The sequence below is a fragment of the Sphaeramia orbicularis genome, chromosome 10, assembly GCF_902148855.1.
Source record: "Sphaeramia orbicularis chromosome 10, fSphaOr1.1, whole genome shotgun sequence".
Lineage (NCBI taxonomy): Eukaryota > Metazoa > Chordata > Actinopteri > Kurtiformes > Apogonidae > Sphaeramia > Sphaeramia orbicularis.
Genome location: NC_043966.1, coordinates 4,920,675 through 4,935,339, shown reverse-complemented (window position 1 = coordinate 4,935,339; position 14,665 = coordinate 4,920,675). Strand labels below are relative to the sequence as shown.

The 14,665-nt window shown below is 39.2% G+C and overlaps 1 protein-coding gene across 1 annotated transcript in view; it reads right to left on the bottom strand.

Annotated features, from left to right (window-relative positions):
* Positions 1–10,734, bottom strand: part of fat2 (FAT atypical cadherin 2) — a 119,514-nt gene extending 108,780 nt beyond the window's left edge. The window contains exon 1 of the mRNA XM_030145411.1: positions 10,551–10,734. The gene's annotated coding sequence lies outside the window, so the exon portion shown is untranslated. The remainder of the gene's footprint in view (positions 1–10,550) is intronic.
* Positions 10,735–14,665: the final 3,931 nt, after the last annotated feature.

The window sequence follows — 14,665 nt, the reverse complement described above, 5'->3', positions numbered from 1 at the left end:
TTGACATCATGACATGTCCACTACCAGTCCACAGTTTGGACTCCCCTTCTCATTTAAATGACAGTAGATGGACCTCAGATGTCCAACCAGTGCTCAGCGTCACTGTGAACTCCTTCAGACTGTTGAAAACATTTCAGGTGTCTGCCTCATGAAGCTCATCCACAGAATGTCAAGAATGTTCAAAGCAGCAATAAAAGGAAAATGTGTCTACGTTGAAGAATCTAAAATATAAAACATGTTTTGAGTTATGTCACACTTTTTTTAACTCCATAATTCCATGTGTTCATTCATAGTTTTGATTCCTTCATTGAGAATCTACACTGGAAACAGTCCTAAAAATAAAGAAAAACCATCTGAGTGCAACCTTTTGACTGGTAATGTATATGTTTAACTTATCTGTTATAGATTTTATGAATTTGTAGTTTTTGTGTTACTACCCTAAGCTCCTAGAGGTGGGTCCAAATGACCCTTTCATGCCAGTAAAGCTTTTTATTATTGTTATTATTTTTATTTTTTTAATTTATTCATTTATTTGAACCCTGTCCTGTTCATCCATTTGTCCTCCATTATAAGTGTCCTGGAACCACCAAGATGATTGACAGTTTTAATCTAAGAGGGTTTTGAACCTTAGCTCAATTACCCCTATTGGTTGGTTTTAATTATTTTATTACTGTATGGATATTACACATGACAGTACATTTTTGCTTATTTTTTTCCACATTATTTATCATTTTGTAGGTTATTTTATTAATTTTTGTTCATTTTATCCACTGTCCTTTCCTAATCTGTGTCCATGTGAATCCACTTTGGATAATAAACCTGGACTGAACAACGACAGATTTACAAAAAACAATCCAAACAAATTCAACAGGACTTTGAGTCAAACGACTGAGTCTGATCTGAATAAACTGAACCCAAACCACAGACAAACAGGAGCTCATGTATAAAATAATAAATAAATAAAACTCAGTCTCTGAATTCACTGTTGTATTAAAGGCTGTTAGTGAATATGTGATTGAATGTGGGCTCATTTAAAGACTTTAAAACACCTCCGTCTCCTTTAAATATAATGAAGATTTCTTGATTTTCCTTCTTAAGAGTGAGGTAACTAAACAGACAGAACATGTATAAATGAATAAGAGCGCAGGAGGCCTGAGGGGGAACCACAACTGATCCACATAATGGAAGCAGCTGTTTAGGATCAGACCAATTACACTGTGTTTTCTACCATTAAGTCCAAACATCAGCACTGAGAACATCCATGACAGAAACCAGCCTCAGTTTAAATGAGGAGCTCTGGATCCGACTGCAGCTTCTGATTTTAAAGGTTTAAAGTTGACTTTTACAGCTCTGAGTCTGTGTTGCGGTTCACTGTCACAGCTCATTACCTCCTTCATAAAGGCTTTTCTTTTAATTTTCTTTTATTTTATTAGTTTAACCATCTGCAGCGGGACCCGTCGACGCCCGGTTGATGGAGACGGACCGCCATGAGACAGCAGTAAAACACACTGAACTGAACCCAGGTCAGTTTGACCCGTTTATGTTCCAGTGGAGGGTCCAGATGCTAGGACATCGAAGGGTTAAAGTCTGGTGGGTCTACGTGTCCTCACCAGGGCAGGTCCAGGTCTTCACATCAGTCCTTAACCCTGGGTCTGGTGGGTCTACCTGTCCTCACCAGGGCAGGTCCACGTCTTCACATCAGTCCTTAACCCTGGGTCTGGTGGGTCTACGTGTCCTCACCAGGGCAGGTCCAGGTCTTCACATCAGTCCTTAACCCTGGGTCTGGTGGGTCTACGTGTCCTCACCAGGGCAGGTCCAGGTCTTCACATCAGTCCTTAAACCTGGGTCTGGTGGGTCTACCTGTCCTCACCAGGGCAGGTCCAGGTCTTCACATCAGTCCTTAAACCTGGGTCTGGTGGGTCTACCTGTCCTCACCAGGGCAGGTCCAGGTCTTCACATCAGTCCTTAAACCTGGGTCTGGTGGGTCTACTTGTCCTGGACCTCTTGGTCTAACAGGGGTGTAATTTCAGACCCAACTGGTGGATTATGCGGGGGTTACAGTCCTTGGGAAGGTTGTGACCTCTGACCCCCGGGGCATAGATCCGGGCTCAGGGTCTTTATGTTGGCCACAGGGGTTATATTGGGATGAAGTCTGGTCCCTGTGGTCCAGGAGATCATCCTTAAGCGGGTTGTTCTGGTCCTGGTCCACCTCTGTCACAGGTCAAACAGGGTGGATTTACCGTCATGAACCACGAGGTGGGACATGACTCCACTCCAACTGAAACCAAAGGTCAAAGGTCACCCTCTGGGTCATCTGTCTGCATCAGCTCTGGGTCTGAGAAACATTTGGTCTACTTTTTATTCTATACACAGACTTATTCTAACTTTTATTAAATATATCCATTAATGGTACAATTACGTTTGCATTTACACGTTTATTTCTGACCACGTTTTATGAAGAGATAATTCACAGTTTGATCAATATTTTTTAACAATTTCACCAAATTCTGGACAATAATTTGAAAATACCAATTGTTAATAATAGTTTTCATGATTGTCATCTAGTTGTGTTTGTTGAGTGTGAAATTTACAATTTAAAGCGTGGTTGGAAATTTAAGGAGTAAGGAAGGAATGAAGCAGGGGAGGGAGGAAGGAAGGGAGGGAGGGAGGGAGGGAGGGAAGGAGGGAGGAAGGAAGGGAGAAAGGAAGAAAGGAAGGAGGGAAGGAAGGGAGGGAGGGAGGGAGGAAGGAAGGAAGGAAGGAAGGAAAAAAGGAGGGAGGGAAGGAAGGAAGAAAGGGAGGGAGGGAGGGAGGGAGGGAGGAAGAAAGGAAGGAGAAAAGGAAGGAGAAAAGGAAGGGAGGAAGGAAAGAAGGAAGGCAGGGAGGGAGGAAAAAGGGAGGGAGGGAAGGATAAATAAATAGATGTGACTACAGGTTGAGGTCATGACATGTGAGAGTAGGGGGTGGGGTTTAGATGTCACATGGGGGGTTGGGGGGGTCTTAAAAGTCCAAGTGGCCTTACCACACCCAGACTCAGCAGGACTCCCAGTAAAGGCCATAATTACAGGGAGGGGTCAGAATGCTGCCCCCCCAACCCCACTGTTCCCAGCCTGTCAGACAGTCCTGAGGGCTGAGGGAGCGTAGTGGTCTCACCAGGTCTAACAGGTGGGTTTGATGGTGGTTTTTCTAATGGTCTGGGTCCCTTAAACAGGAGCAGGTCTGGTGTCCATCAGGTTCAGAGTCCAGACTTGATCTGGACCTGGATCCATTATCAGGACGGTCATTAATGAGGCTGGGCTGGTGCCAAATTACCCATCAGATAAACCCTCAGACTGGACTGAAGGCTGTGCACGTGCTCAGTTCTCTAATCACACACACACCTGCTTTATTCACAGCCTTATCTGGGTCCACTTGGTCCAGGGTCACACAGACCCATTAGTCACAGATCAGCCTTTAAATTAAAGTATCAGCTCTGAGGAAACCATGGAAACACAAGCAGGACTGAAGAACACATGAACAACTGCTACACTGGTACTGGTATACTGGTACTGGAACTAGTACTGCTACTGCTACACTGGTACTGGTGTACTGGTACTGGAACTAGTACTGCTACTGCTACACTGGTACTGGTATACTGGTATACTGGTACTGGAACTAGTACTGCTACTGCTACACTGGTACTGGTATACTGGTGTACTGGTACTGCTACCCTGGTACTGCAACACTGGTGCTGGTATACCGGTGTACTTGTACTGCTACACTGGTGCTGGTATACTGGTGTACTGGTACACTAGTACTGGTATACTGGTACTGGTGTACTGGTACTGGTACACTGGTGCTGGTATACTGGTACACTGGTGTACTGGTGCTGGTATACTGGTACACTGGTATACTGGTATACCGGTGTACTGGTACTGGTACACTGGTTCTGGTATACTGGTACTGGAACTAGTACTGCTACTGGTATACTGGTACTGGTATACTGGTATACTTATATACTGGTATTGGTACTGGTATACTGGTACTGGAACTAGTACTGCTACTGGTATACTGGTACTGGTATACTGGTACTAGTATACTGGTATAGTGTTGTACTGGTATACTAGTACAGGTACTAGTATACTGGTGTACTGGTATACTGGTACTGCTACTGCTCCTGGTATGCTGGTACTGGTATACTAGTACTGCTACTGGTATTGCTACTGGTATTCATACTGCTGGGACTGGTAGTGGTACTGATACTGGTATTGGTACTGCTGATTGGACACCTCCTCAGGTGCCAGTGCCACCCCAGTTGATTGACAGGTCACTGCACGTCTCCTTGAAAGATGCGCGATTATTGGAAATATGAACGAGAAAGGCAGATGGAAATTTATGAGAAGGGTGAGATCACTGTGACCACTGTGTCTTTCAAATAAGTGACACATATGGAGAGAACCTACTTTAATGGAATCCATAATTCTGAGGTCAATTTTAAGGTGGTTTCAGAATGAGTCACTGTTTTAAACTAGTGGACATATGACTGCACATTTAGAGAAGAGATGGTGTCACCAATAGTTAAACTTTGGGAGTAGGCTAAAGTTATGAAAGGCTAACGTTATGAAAGGCTAATGTTATGAAAGGCTAACGCTAGGAAAGACTAACGTTAGGAAAGGCTAATGTTAGGAAAGGCTAACGGTATGAAAGGCTAATGTTCTCGTATGTTTTCCTCCTGTTGAATCCATTTCCATTCCTGCAGCTGTTTGTGTGACCAGTAAAACCTACAAACTGCTCCTGATCAAGTCATGATAATTTTATAATAGTGAACAAATACGACTGATGGATTTTTGGGTAAAGTAAATACAGTAGTCTGACATGTCACTGTTTCTAAAACAGTGTTTTTCTGGACTACTAATAAAAAAAAGGCAAAAATGTGGAGTATACCAACTTCTCCAGGGACCACTACACCACTGCCCAAGCTCTAGATTAGATTAGACTTTATTGATCCAACAACAGGTAAATTCAATGGCCGAGGCATCAACAGAATAAAGTGAAAAAAAAGAAAAGTGCAGAATACAGTGCAAAAGAAAAAAAATAGAAAATAATAATAATAGCAATAAGTAATAAAAAGTGTAATGACTGTGTACGTATGTACAACAGAATATGATGGAACCCAGTGGATTCCACCTCATCTGTCCTGAAAAACATCAGATTTAAATGTCAAACCAACACCACCGTAACTCTGTGGACCTGATTAAAGGTTTATAGTGGTTTTCTACCTGTGTGTGTTACGTAACAGTGAGTATGGAGCCGGTTAAAGTTTATCACACCATCCATCCATCATCTGGAGCTGAGTCACTTTAAGCTTCAGAGAAGAAAAACCAGCCCATGGAAACAGAGGACGTCTCCTCCGTCACCACCACGCAGAAGCACACAGCGGCTTTAGGCGTCACAGTGTCAGCACATCGACGCCGCTGAAGGACGTTTCATTGAGCAACTTCATTCCACCGTCAGGAAACGGGATTCAAACATGCAGCACTCAAGTACATGTGGAGGCATGTGTTAGCGCCAACACTCATCTGACAGAAAGACGAGCTAAAAGGACAGACCAGGACGTTAGGACGGGTTTACGACAGACCAGGATGTCAGGATGGCCTCACAACCATCAAACACACAATAGAATCACACAACATAATATAATAATAATAAACATAACAATAATAATCAAGCTGTGCTTGTCAGAGGCCTTTGACAGAACTCTGGCTGATATTTAAAGACTATAATCTGATACTAGTGGTTTTTCTGCAAAACAGAGGGAGTTTCAGTCAAAAATGGAGTATTTTGAAAATCATGACCTTGAGTTCATTCATTCATTCATTCATTCATTCATTCCAATCTAAATGATTGGAAAGGAGCAGGATGAAGAAAACTTATAATACCTGCCCCTTTCTTGAAACATCTGCTTACATCAGATAGGTTGCCGTTACTGCTATTACAGTAAACAGTTTACATGATAGTCAATGCAAAAACAACAAATCCAAAATCCATAAGTTAAATTATTTCATTATATGCTTTTATAAAGCTTCTCTATTCTCGCCTTATACAACCTCTTAAACTGAAAAATATTTGTACAGCTTTTCTCTTCCATTGCCAAAGAATTCCACATTCTGACACCCACAACAGAAATACACATTTGCTTTACATTAGTCCTTACCCTTTTCTGTTTAAAATTAAACCTCCTTCTATGTTCTTCATCCTGTGATACTAAAACAAATAATCTCTGCAAATTTGCAGGCAAAAGTCCATTTCTCACTCTAAACACAACCTTTGAAGGTCATGGAAGGTCAACAACATTGGTACCAAATGAAAGGTCATATGTGAGTTCTAATTAGTGGAAAATAAAACAATAATAAATAAGATTTATTATTATTATTATTATTATTATTATTATTATTATTATTATTATTATCAATACTATGTTAGTGGATATCTGCATCAGTTCACAGAAGACATTTAGTGAATTTACACAAGTGACAAACTTTCAGCTGTTCTAACTCAGAAACCAGAAGTGACAGATGAAAACTCAAAGAACACTATTTCCTACTTTTCCAAACTGAACATTGTGGTAGAAGTCGTATTCTTCTGTCTTAAACAGTTCCAAAGTTGTATGTGAATGAAAATTGCAAAAAAAAGTGCCGGAAATAGCGATATTTTCTGCCGTAACTCTGAAACGGAAATGATATAGAAAAACTAAAAATCATGTCCTAGTTTTTCAGGCTTTATAACCTGATACTAGTGGTTTTTCTGTAAAACGCAGACAGTTATGGGTGAAAATTGAGAATCTTGAAAATCATGTCAATCAACAAAACCGGTACCAAATGAAAGGTCATATCCGACTTCCTATAAGTTGATAATATAAAGTTAGTCAATATCTGTCTTAGTTTTCAGGATAGAAGCTGTTTTCTAAATATGTAAATTAGGGGCTTAACCCCAACTTTGGCCGATATCTGAGCTGTGCTTTGGCCCACATATAACCAATAATAATAATAATAATAATAATAATAATAACAATAATAACAATAATAATAATAATGATAATAATAGTAGAATCTGATAAATGTCAAATCAGTCACATCATGTATTAATGCAGTGTTTCTCAACTGGTGGGTCGTGACCCAAATGTGGGTCTCGAACCTGTATTCAGTGGGTCGTGGGCCTTTGGGCAGAAAATGTTTACAAACCAATAGATCTGAGCCCCGCCCATTCCCACTCCCCAACAGTAGGGGGCATTAATGCATTGTAATGATAATTAACACCACACTGAACAGAATAAAAGAAGAACCAACCGTTTCTCCTCATATGATATTTAAACTCAGGCCTGACATCAGGTCCATCAGATCTGGTTTTTCCCCCACTGGACTAAAACCTCAGTGGGTTGAATTCTACATTAAGTGACTGAATGAACTTTTATTTTTTAACTGAGTTCACTGTTTAATTTGGGTTCAAATGGACCTAATTTAGTGTCAAAGGGAATATTTCCATCTGTGTGGTCTGCACCTGCTGGTCAGTTTGGTTTATTATTAAACTGGTCTGTGTTTTCAGACTGGGATATTCTGAATTATCTCAGGTTCTAAACACAACATCTGTTTATTAAATACATCTGAGTTTAAGTTGAACTGTTATAAATGTGGGTCTGGTTATTGAGGGGTAACAGTGGGTCCAGAACCCAGAACGGTTCAGAACCACTGGATCCACTGGTCCACTCACTGGATCCTTCAGACTCCAGTCCAATCATCTTCCCAGTACAAACACGACACAAATCACAGCAAATGTCCAAGATTGTCATTTAAGGCTGAACATCAGTCCAGTCATTATTTCAGTACAACAGTGGAACAGGTTCAGTCTTCAGAGCCACGGACACAAACCAGACCATCAATAAAGTTTACAAACACAAAGCCTCCTGAAACCAGACCAAACTCACTGATTTACTGCTCACCTTCTTTATGAAATCATAAACTGAATCCCTCTTCAACATGTTTATTTGTGCTTTTAATCTTCTTTACCATCTACAGGCAGAAGATTCACAACTGTCAGAACAGATGGAGTAAAACAACTCAACACAGGGTTGTTTTACCTCAGAACGGGAATGAATTCACCTCAAAAACACAAGTTTATGGAGCACTGATTGTAATTTCATGCACTAATAACCTTTTTTTGATAAATGACCTGAGTGACCAAAGTGCTGTTAATCTGTTATTTTCAATGTGTTTGATAAAATGTTATTACACTGATGTATTTGTTTTTTGCTCATTTTGATGATTTATTTTCCCCGTTTTTTGGTTATTTTATTCATTTCTTTCATTGTTCTCTAATTTTGTTTATTATTTTATTCATTTTGTTATTCGGTTTCTTTATTTGTTGATTATTTCCCTCATCATTTTGTTCATTATTGCATTCAGCTTTCTTCATTTGTGTATTATTTGATTCACTTTTCATTTTGTTGATTATTCTCTTTACTTTTGTTCATTTTTCTACATTTTGTTTAGATTGTGATTTATTTACCAATAAATGTGGTCTACGGACATCTATGGAATTATTAAAGCACTACAATATCCCAGGTTTTATTTCCATAAATTATAGATTAAATGTGTTGAATCTGGAGGTGTTTTGCTTGTAGACCAGTGTGTTCTGTTTGTAAAACTACTGAACATAAATATTGGACTAATGTTTGCATGTTTACTCCTATTAACTTGTGCCTTTTTGCTTTTTTGCAGTGAAACATTTTCTCCTGCAAAGTTTTCATTTGTTTCTTTCGATGGCCTCAGGGTTTCACTTCCAGGAACCTGCTCATGTTTTCAGTGTGAACATGTTTAATGTAGGTGTGTTTCTTTAGGTCAAAACATCCAGAAACCTCAGTAAAAACCCAGACTCTTAACCCTTCAAGACCCAAATGTCCTCCTTTAACCTAAAAGCGTCTTTGAGTACTTAGAAAAGCACTATATAAAACTGATGTATTATTATTATCATTATTATTATTATCATTACTATTATTATTATTATTACACCATCTACGATCTAAACTGTTTAATACCTGTTGATCCACTGATCCTATGAATCCATGTCAATAATTGGTGTCAAATACAGTTCTTCATCTTTTCACGGTCATCAGATATGACCCATTTGGACATTCAGAGGCTCCATAGTTGCCGTGGAAACACCGTCATCTCCTACAACATTGATTCACCAGTAAAACCCATGGAGTTGGATCAATGACAGTGGATGAACTGAACAAAAATGAATAAAAAAAACAAAAAACCACAAAAAATAAATAAAGTGAAAAAATAATCTCAAAAGGTATTAAAATAAACTAAAAACCAATCAAATAAGCATAAAAATGACCAGAAACAGTCCAAGTATAGAATAAAATGACCAAAAATGTAGAATAACTCAACAAAGTAATAAAAAACATGAATAAAATAAGCCACAAACTGAACAAAATTCAAGAAAAAAATTGAGAAAATAAGCGATAAAATGAACAAAATTAATAAAAAATGTAACCTTTGATTCACCAGTAAAACCCATGGAGTTGGATCAATGACATTGGATGGACACACTGGGGTTATAGATATTAAATAAAATGAACAAAAACAAATTTACAAAATAAAAATAACGTGAAAAAATGTGCAAATAAAAAAATAAGTAAATAAAAGAAATAAATAGAATAAATCAGTAACAGGAACAAAATAAGTCGCAAACTGAACAAACAAAATTGATGAAAAAAATACGGAAACAAAAAAAAAAAACAAATGCAGAAAAACTTAAAAAATAAGTAACAAAACAAGTCTCATAAACAAAATAAGGCTGTAGATGTTTGTTTTTATGTTCAGTTAATGACAGATTGGACTTTTTTTCTTCAGTTTTCTCTGTTTTTGATCTAATAACCCTTACCTTTACTCTGAGCTTTAACGAACATCTACAAGATTAGAAAATTCAATGGAGACAAACACCCACTTTTCACTGATAAAACTAAAAACAGAAGATAATATTATAATAAATGGTGATAAATCAGTTGACCGCCTAAGACCCAGCTATGGGTTTTCTGTCCACATTTGTGGACAAGAGTTTCACAACCTTAAACAAAACAAAAGAAAAGAAAACTGTCCACCACAAAGGACATTCCATAAAAAATTTTAAAAACTGCATCTGAAAAAACTGTTGCATCATGATGTTTCCAATAAAGGCACTTATTTAATGAAAAACAAAAAAAGCTGGTACTTTGCTGACATTTCCTGGGTTTCAGAGGGTTAAGGACGGTTCATTCATGCGTGAAGTGCCACAGAACTAAGAGTACGAGTTAAAGCGGATCTAATGTGTCCAACATCCAGACCCGTCCTCAGAATGAGTCCTGGACATGGTGGGTTGGACCCTCAGTGTCTGTCCATGTGGTGGAGCAGCTGAATGAATGTGCTGCAGTGGGAGTTGAAGTGCCTCCAGGCCAGTGTTTGGTGCCCGTCTGAGTAAATAGTGGCGTGTTCTCCACCATCAACAGCAGTGAATGGGATCACACTCACCTCAGCTCAGCTCTGGTCCGGTCCGGTCCGCTCCCTCTGCCTTCACGCCTCACAAACTTTACAAACCCTGTCCCAGGTCCTAGGCGCCGTCAACAACGGTACTCCCATAATGCTTCGGTGTTATTCCCATGAAACAGAAGAAGAATACAGAAGTATAACTACACATGCAGAGAGTTGGTAGTACAACGCCAGCGTCTTCAGAGGCTCTGAACCAGACTGATCCTGAAACACCTCCACACTCCCTCAGATCCATCTCCACCCACTTCTCACACCGGCCCTGCTCCTCCCCCTCCCCTTCTCCTCCTCCTCCTCAGATACAACACACCCCTATGAGCCCAGATTGTCTCTACCCCCCCCCCCCCCCACCGTCCCCTCCCCCCTCTCACCCTCAGGCCTCTGGGCCTCATCCAGGACTCTGCTCCTCAGGTTTGGACATGACTTCTGTTCAGACTGGATTTCTCACATCAGTTTAGATGGATTTTATTCAGGGTTTTTTTTTTTTTTTTACCATTTTCACACAGTAAACATTAGGCAACAGCACATATGAGTTTTCATGGATCTGTACTGTTTATTGCTCCTTTTACTTCCTACATTTAACACTAGAGAGGAGGGTTAGCGCCACAGAGAAGGACAGAAATAACATATTTCAAGAATAAAGCCACAATATTCCAGTAAAGAGTAAATATACAAGTAAAAAGACGGATTTTTATGAGAAAAAAGTTGTCAAGATCAGCTGAACCTGGAAGTTCAAATCTGTGAATATCTTTAAGTATAATTTAATATGTTCACTGCTCAATTTAATTACACTGACAGAGCGATCCTCTAATAATTCTGCTTTTTCTCATAATCAGTGTATTAGGCAGAAATGGAGGAACAGGGTGTGTAAAAAAAAAAAAAAAAAGCTTGGAACATTTATTCAACCATGTACAAAGGTGCAAAAATAGTTTGGAAATAAATAAATAAACAATGAAAATAATAAAATAATAGGGGAAAAAAATAAAATTCTACTTTCTTTCAGTGACTAGAATTACAGATTTAGTATAAATTGATCTCAGATGCAGATGATCAGGTATAACAGCTATAGTAGTTAGATTACACACAGTTATAGTAGTTAGATTACACAGTTATAGTAGTTACATTACACACAGTATGGACATCTGTGATTGGTCCATGTGATGCACTTTTACACCAATAGAAACGCGGTCATATGTTTTCTTCCTGCTTGCAGTAAATTCCTTTCGAAGCCTGTTTTTTCCGTCTGTACCTGCAGCGAACACACACCAAACAGAATGATACTATGGCCCAAACACTCAGTTTATATAGTTTTCCTCTAACTTTGGTTTAACATGTGCTTTAACACCATCGACTTCCCATCATCTGAAATCACATGTCATCAGGATGGACTGACTCGTCCACGGACCCTCTAGAGTTAATAGATGATTTGCTTCATTTTTGCCAAAAATAGATGGATTTAACCAAAATTAGCCTGTGACCTGGTAAAAGAACAATATATAGATATTTAGCATGACTTTGAGCAAGACCTGCACCATTTTTTTGCCCGTGTTTTTGGAAAATTAGTCGTGTAAATCACAGGTGAACGGCTCGCTGCCTCATACAGTGCTCATGATATAATGGTTTTCATCATCCGTGTTACTGTGAACATCCTTCATACAACACACATACGTTTTTCAGTTTTAATGCATTTGAGGTTAAATTATCCACTAGTTTTATTTTGGATGAATAGATACTTTTTTTTTAAAAAATATTTCATGCTTATTTTGAAATTTCATGTTAGAAAATGTTTAGCATTTGTATGTTTCTTCACTTGTTTGAGATGGTTTTTGTAAATGCACATTAACTGCTTTTTCAAAGTTACACAAACCTCAGTTGTGAAAGGGATCTTCTGCTTCAGTATGTTGGTGTAATACCGCCGACGGCCACTAGATGCTGTTCCATAAAGCCTTGGTTTCCACAGACGTGAACTGAACTTCTCTGTAAACAAAGTGTTTCCAGGACTCATTCTGCTCTGGATGGTTTTATTTGGAGCCTCTAATACATGAGCTCTAAAAGTTTAACTACAAAGATGGAAAAGGTCTTTTGATATAGTTTAGTCTGTCAGCTAGCATTAGCAGTAGCTCTCCCATGAGCCTCCAAGCTCCGCCCCCTTTGTCCAAATAAAATCACTACTGACTCTGGAAAGCCAACATGGTGACAACCAAAACACTAAACACTGGCATCAAAATGACTAAACTGTGTGCTATTATTCTGATGGAGTAAACATTTAAGTCACATGACTGGTCAGCTGATCATGTATTAGGAAACTGAATTATTCCTACATTCTGTCTCATGCATAAAAAAATAGAACAATATCACAATGATCTGCTTCTGCTATTAGAGTCATTTAAATGTATGATGACTGTTTACCAAAGTACTCAAAGTATAAAAAAGCTGATTATTTGCATTTTCATGTTGTGATGTTCCAAAAACGTCACATATTGAATTCAACTTTTATGGAAACACATTTACTGAGTGTCTTCACGACATAAACACTGATTTCAAACATTTCTACATAAAGGGAAGTTTGGTCAGTGTTTGGATAAGTGCAGATCACACTTTCAGACATGGAGGACAAAAGGTGTCTTCTCTTTAATGAGCTGTGGGACCTTTGCAAAACACTGTATTTGGACATTTTGAGGACACTTCAGAGCCTGTCCTTTTGGACTTGTCCTACAGTGAAAGACCGGTCCTTCTGTTAGTGAATATGTGGAAAATGTGATTTCCACCACCTCAGATCAGTCTGATCCTTCACTAACATTCAAGCAGATGTTTCCAAAGCTGAAGGGAAGACGTGTAAATGAAGTGGACAAACGTCCAGACTGTAAGTTACCTTCAAAGGTCAACTCCATCCCCATCTCCTCCTCCCATCATCACATCCATGAACTGATTTCATCCTCATGGTCACTGTCCACGTCTTCAGTGTCTCCTTTTCTGCAGCTGCAACAGGAAACATCATGTTCTATCAGATTAGAAATGGATGAATAAGAACATCTAAGAACAGGAGCACATGCAAATGATTTACATACGTCACACCTGTAACGGAAATAAAAACTACACACTTCAATCAACAACAATAACAGAAAAAAATAATAGTAACACCTTCATATTAAAGACTAAAGCCTCTGAGTCTGATGTGGACAGTATTATCCACAGTGTCCATAGGTTGGACATCTATGGACAGGACCAGATGGAGGACATGTTTGGAGATGGTAAATATGTATGTATAAAACTATCAGAGTGAGTGTGGACAGGTAATTCCATCAGTCCTTTCATGTTCTTTTTATTCTGTGAGCTGAACAGGTCTGTGTCAAATAAATAAATGAACTCACTAATGCGCCCACATGACACGGTCCACACCGCCCTGTACCACCATAGTATTATAAGTCTGATGGAAACCGGTAGAGCCCTGCCAACCGGATTACACTCCGCTACACCAACAGATCAATTCCACAGGAAACACTGCAATATTGAAAAATGAGCAACAAACCAGAGGAAATCACCAAAAACTAAGACTTGGTGCCAAAAAGAAAAGCACTGTCAGTTACCTGGAATTATTTCAGTTACAGAAGGATGAAACTGAAACGTGTTCTGCATCCACAGTGTCCGACACCTGTCGACACAACCAGAGGAAACAACTAATGTGTTAGGCCATTTCCATCTGCACCACACAGATATTATATCCTCCTGTCGAGTTTTACATGTCGAAATATTAAAAAAATCACACTGTCAGTTTTTTCCAATATGGTGCAGCCCTAGTGTGAATACTCCAGTGTTGAACCTCCATCTGGTTCTCCAACACTGACGACTCCATACTTGAACTTTCACTACATCCCTTTGGTTTGTGCCAAAGATAAACAGGTTTGGTTTCTTCACGTCTGCTGTGACTCCCATTAGAACTCAGTCACCGTCAAAGTTGGCGCAGACACTGAGTGAGTTTGTGGAAGCAGAGGTACAAGTCAAAAGGTCATTTCCCAACTGCTAAAGTGGATCAAGTTTAGGCCCATGGTTAAAGTTCGGCTTCTGAACTGGAAACACACACTGAGGACTAGAATCTGTGT